This window comes from Pinus tabuliformis, chromosome Q, assembly GCF_031772625.1.
Source record: "Pinus tabuliformis cultivar Carrire ecotype Pingquan chromosome Q, CPIR1, whole genome shotgun sequence".
Classification (NCBI taxonomy): Eukaryota; Viridiplantae; Streptophyta; class Pinopsida; order Pinales; family Pinaceae; genus Pinus; species Pinus tabuliformis.
In genome coordinates this window covers 663,082,369-663,088,368 of record NC_142296.1, presented here as the reverse complement: position 1 = coordinate 663,088,368, position 6,000 = coordinate 663,082,369, and positions in this window count along the sequence as shown.

Genomic DNA, 6,000 nt, shown 5'->3' with positions numbered 1-6,000 from the left:
ATATTTAAAGATTCTCTTTACTGCCTGAAGATGAGTTTCCTTCGGATTTGCTTGAAATCTTCCAACTATTCCCACTGCATGCATGATGTATGGTCGGGTACCTGTCAAATAAAGTAGACTTCCAATCATAGATCTGTAGGTTGGTTGATGCACTTCTGCTGATTCATCATTTGCACTGAGGCTACATCCTATGACCATGGGTGTACATACTGGTTTTGCATCTTCCATGCCATATTTCTTCAAAATCTGCTTGAGATACTTAGTTTGAGACAAAAAGATCCCTCCTTCTTTTTGTTGGATTTGCAAACCAAGAAAATATGTCAGTTCTCCCAGCAAGGACATTTTGAATTCTTTCTGCATCACCAAGGCAAAGCTTTGACTCATAGCTTCTTCATTGCTGCCAAAGATAATGTCATCTACATATACAACAAGTATCAGCAGTTTGTCATTTTCAACTTTTATATAAAGATTGTTGTCTGCTGATCCTTTTGAAAAACCTTGTTGATGAAGATATTTGTCCAAATGATAGTACCAAGCCCTTGGAGCTTGTTTGAGACCATAGAGAGCCTTTTTCAATCTGCATACAAGATTTGGATCATTTCCAAGAATGAAACCATCTGGCTGCTCAATGTATACTTCTTCTTCCAAGTCTCCATTCAGAAAGGCTGATTTCATGTCCATTTGAAATACTTTGAAGTTTTGAAAGCTTGAGAGAGCAAGGAACATTCGGATGGCCTCAAGTCTTGCAACATGAGCAAAGGTTTCTTCAAAATCTATTCCTTCTTGCTGCACATACCCTTTACAAACAAGTCTGGCCTTGTTTCTAATTACTTCTCCATTTTCATTCAATTTATTTTTGAAGACCCATTTTGTCCCTATAACGTTCTTATCCTTTGGTCTAGGAACCAGCTCCCAAGTGTTGTTCTTTTCGATCTGCTCAAGTTCTTCATCCATTGCTTTGACCCAACATTCATCTTTACATGCCTCTTTCACATTTTGTGGTTCAGTGGAAGAGAGTAATGCCAAATAGCTTGAAGCTTCTGCAATTGTTCTTCTTGTTTGTACACCTGCTTCTTTCTGTCCCAAAATCTGAGATTCTGGATGATTCTTCTAAACATATCTGGATGGAGTCTTCTCTTCTATCCTTATCTGCTCCTCTGGTTCTTCTTGAGGTTCTTCTTCTTCATCATTCTGTCTTTGAGGATGGCCTTCATCTTCTTCGATATCTTCATGATTTACTTGCCTAGGAATGTGTCCATTCTCATCAACCACTACATCAATGCTATCAACAATTCTTCCAAGTCTTTTGTTGTAGCACTTGTATGCTTTGCTGTGTGGAGAATAACCAAGAAGAATGCCTTCATCTGCTCTAGGTTCAAGTTTGCCAAGTTGCTCATCAGTATTTTTAATATAGCATTTGCTCCCAAAGATTTTGAAGTGCTTTACCGAAGGAGTCTCACCATACCAGAGCTCATGAGGGGTTTGAGTGTTGTTCACTCGGACATTTTCTTTGTTGAGAATAATAACCGCAGCATGTGCTACTTCACCCCAGAAAGTTGCGGGAGTTCCAGACTCATCAAGCATAGCACGAGCCATTTGTTGGACAGTTCTGTTCATTCTTTCCACCACTCCATTTTGCTGAGGAGTTCTAGCTGTAGAGAATTCTCTTCTTATCCCATGTTCTTCACAGAAATCGAAAAATTTTTTTGAGGTAAACTCCCCACCTCTGTCGGATCTAAGGCACTTAATTTTGTATCCTGATTCATTTTCAACCAAGGCTTTAAAGGATTTGAATTTTTCGAATGCTTCATCTTTGTGCTTCATAAGTCCTAACCAGACAAACCTGGAGAAATCGTCAATGAATAATATCAAGTATTCTTCTCCTCGAGGTGTCCTTTTCCTGAATGGACCACATGTATCTGTATGTACTAGCTCAAGAGGCATGCTAGCTGACCCTTCCTTCTCCGGAAAGGTAGCTCTAGTTTGCTTTCCAAACTGACATGATTTGCATATGGTGTTGTCTGGAACTTTGATATCTGGAAGACCACGAACTACCTGATATTTGCATGCTTTCCTTATTTGTGAAAAGCTTAGATGCCCCAACCTTCGGTGCCATAACCAGTGCTCATCATCCTTGCTTAGATAGCATTGTTGTTGTCCTTCTTCAAATATGTATAGATTATTTGGAGTTCTTTTACCTTTGATCACTATTTTACTTGTATCAAGATCACGAACAAGACATCCATTTGATCTGAATATCACCTCGGTTCTTTGATCACACATCTGGCTGACACTTAGAAGATTATGTTTCAATCCATCAACATACAAGACATTTCCAGCTTTGACCTTTTCTTTTAACTGAGCAGTGCCTTTTCCTTTTATAGTTGCAGGAGTATCATTTCCAAAAGAAACTTTCTTTCCTTTTTCTAGAGCAGAATATGATTCAAGTTTTTCTTTATCACCTGTCATATGCTTCGAACATCCACTGTCAATGTACCATAGATTTTCCTGTCCCTCTGCATAAAATGCTATCCCACATATTTCTGTTTGTGGTTCCTTTATTCTCCACGTTTTGGTGCTTGAGGCTTGTTCCTTTGTCTGCTGAAACCTACTCCTGCATTCAGAATCTTCATGACCAAAGTTATTGCAAATAGAACATTCAACTTCATTTTCAAGAACGGAAAAGTTGTTATAGGTCCTTTTTGTAATCCCGGTCATACTTCTTTGTTTTTGAGCTTCTCTAGTCATGATCGTTTTATATGCAACACATTGAGCTGCTTTGTGACCAAAGTTATGGCAAGAGAAACATTGCCCATTGAAGAAACTTCCGCGATTATCAAATCTACCGGCCAAATGATTGTAATTTCTATTGCCATCCATTCTTGAAGCAAATTGAGAAGATTTTACCTGCTGCTGGTTGTAGCTTTTGTTCATCCTTAAGATAGATTGCCCCTGGTTTACCTGATAATCTTTGTTCGTTCTTGATGTAATTCGCCCCTGCTTTACCTGGTGATCTCCATTGTGCTTTTGCTCATTCCTTCTTGCTGCATCAAGATAACTCTTTGAGGTGGATGCTTGAGATGTTTCTCCATTATACCCCAGACCTGTCTTGTTTAGCGGAGAACGTTGTACATTGATGATCTCATCCAGAGTTTCAGATCCTTTGACAAACTTAAGATTAATAGCCTTTGTTTTCTCAATTTCGTTTCTAAGGCCAACAATTTCACCTTCTAACTTTTCAAGATATTTTTCTTTTTCATCAATTTGAAATTGTAGAGTATCAATGATCATATTCTTTTCTTCTATACATGTCTTAAGTCTAGAAATCTCTTCATTAAAACTATCCACATCTATAGCATCCATGTAATCATCATCTTCAAAGGCCATTAAAAGTTTATAGTCATTACCTCGTTCATCTTCATCACTATTTGATAGACCATCACTGTCTTCATGAGTGTAGTAGCTTTTCTTATTTGCATTATGTTTCTTGTTCCATCTAATAGGTTCCTTTCCCTTGTCGATCTTATCCTTATGAAGACATTTGGAAGCATAGTGACCTACTCCTCCACAAGAAAAGCATTTGAAGGGTAACTTACCTCTGAACCGTCTAGCACCCCGTTGAAGATTTCTGACAAAATTTGATTCTTCTTCTTCTTCTGACCCATGTCCTGATTCATAGTACTCTCCTTTACCTGAAGCCTTGAAGGCAGCTTCTTTCCTGTCAGATGGACCTCCTTTTCTCATTTCATAAGCAGTTAGAATTCCATGTAGTTGTGACATTTTAAGATGTTGTAGATTCTCCTTTTCTTCTATAGCAGAAACTTTAGATTCAAACCTAGGTGACAAAGATCTTAGAACTTTTTCAACCACAACAGCCTCTTTTATTTCTTCACCCAAATTTTTCATACAATTAACAATCTCATCCACATGAAGAAAATAGTTAGCCACACTTTCATCATTATACATTCTGAGATTCTCATACTGAATCCTGAGGGTTTGAAGTTTTGCACGGTTTACCTGTTCATCTCCTTCGTAGCTCAAAACAATCTTGTCCCATATTTCTTTTGCAGATTTATATTGCATAACCTTCACGAATTCAGATTGAGATAGACATCCTAGAAGAGTATTAACTGCCTTTGCATTTGTTTCATATTTCTTCTTCTCAGCTGAATCTGTAGGAGTAGCTGATGGAAAAGTATACCCTGTTTCTATAATGTCCCATAATTCTGTACCCAAAGATTGAAGATAGGCAGTAACTCTTACCTTCCAATATACGAAGTTTGTCCCATCAAAAATCGGTGGCCTGATTGATGCTTCCCTCTCGTAGTTGCTCATGATGTTAGATCTTCCTTCAAGCGATCAAGCTTCTTCAGAAGGACCTGCTCCGATACCAATTGTTGGAAATAATACTGAGAGGGGGGGTGAATCAGTATTATCAAATTCTTTTCAATATATCTTCCTTATTTATACTTTGAATAATTCTTCAAGTATTGATCCTTACTTTGTATGTCAAAATCATAAAATAATGAGCAGGAACAAGAAAAGCAAATAGTCACACAAAAGAACACCAGATATAAGGTGGAAACCCAATGTGGGTGAAAACCACCTGCTGCAATATGTCTCTATCTTCTTTTAATAAGAAACTCCTTTTACAATGATTTTGTACTGGTGCAGTCCTTTACCAGTACACAGGCTACAACCTGCAAAGAGCTACAACTCTCTCTTTCGTTTTCCAGTCTCTCCTGGAAGGGAGCTACAACCCCCTACTTCTTTTCTTTCAAGGACCACTTTTCATTAATTTTCAGACTGGATCCAAGAACATCAAAAAACCATCAACTACACTTGCATCATCAATCTCTGATTTCACCAAAGCCAACCCGCATACAGATCTGCAAATATTTCCTTATAACTTTGCAGTTGTTACATCAGACATACCCAGATCATAACATGTGTAAAATAAAACATGCATCAATAATTCAGACCCAAATTATTAGATTTATAGATCAAGTGTATGCCACATATCACAAATCAAAATCATATAGAGATACCACTATTCCAGCCTTAAGATTTTGACCCATCAATATAACTTATCCTTCTCCTTACGCTCAGGTTCCTTCTTCATTCAGATCCAGATCTGCACCAAAACCCAATCACAATATTCCAGATCTAGCACTTTATCAGATATTCGATAATTCAGAAGATGCTTTGCCAAATGATCTCCTTCCTCTTTTATAGTCTTAGGCCTTTCACAATACCACGGGCCAAAACCATAGGATCAAAAAACTGTTGGACTAATACCATGAACCAACCATGAAAGTGCGTGAGATCAACACTTTCGGATGCAATACCACGGGCCAAAACCATAGGATCAAAAACTGTCGGACTAATACCATGAACCAACCATAAAAGTGCATGAGATCAACACTTTTGACGAGGTACCATGGTCCAAAACCATAGGTTCAAATACCAAGGACTAACTACCATGGACCGAAAGTAAGTTCTCCAACATATACGCGCTTTTCCTTGTATGAAAGTGTGTACCATGGTCCAAAACCATAGGTTCAAATACCAAGGACTAACTACCATGGACCAAAGGTAAGTTCTCCAACATATACGCGCTTTTCCTCATAGGTTCAAATACCAAGGACTAACTACCATGGACCAAAGGTAAGTTCTCCAACATATACGCGCTTTTCCTCATAGGTTCAAATACCAAGGACTAACTACCATGGACCAAAGGTAAGTTCTCCAACATATACGTGCTTTTCCTTGCATGAAAGTGCGTGAACTTTTTCTCTACATGAAATAAACTTTTCTCTGCATAAAAGTGCGTGAACTTTTCTCTACATGAAATAAACTTTTCTCTGCATAAAAGTGCGTGAACTTTTTTCTACACTATAATTTATTATCTGAGATGAGTGGGTTGCCATCAAGTACAACATATGTATCATAATGCTAACAAATCATCGGTTGTAACTCCTCCTGGATCTTCTTGTATAT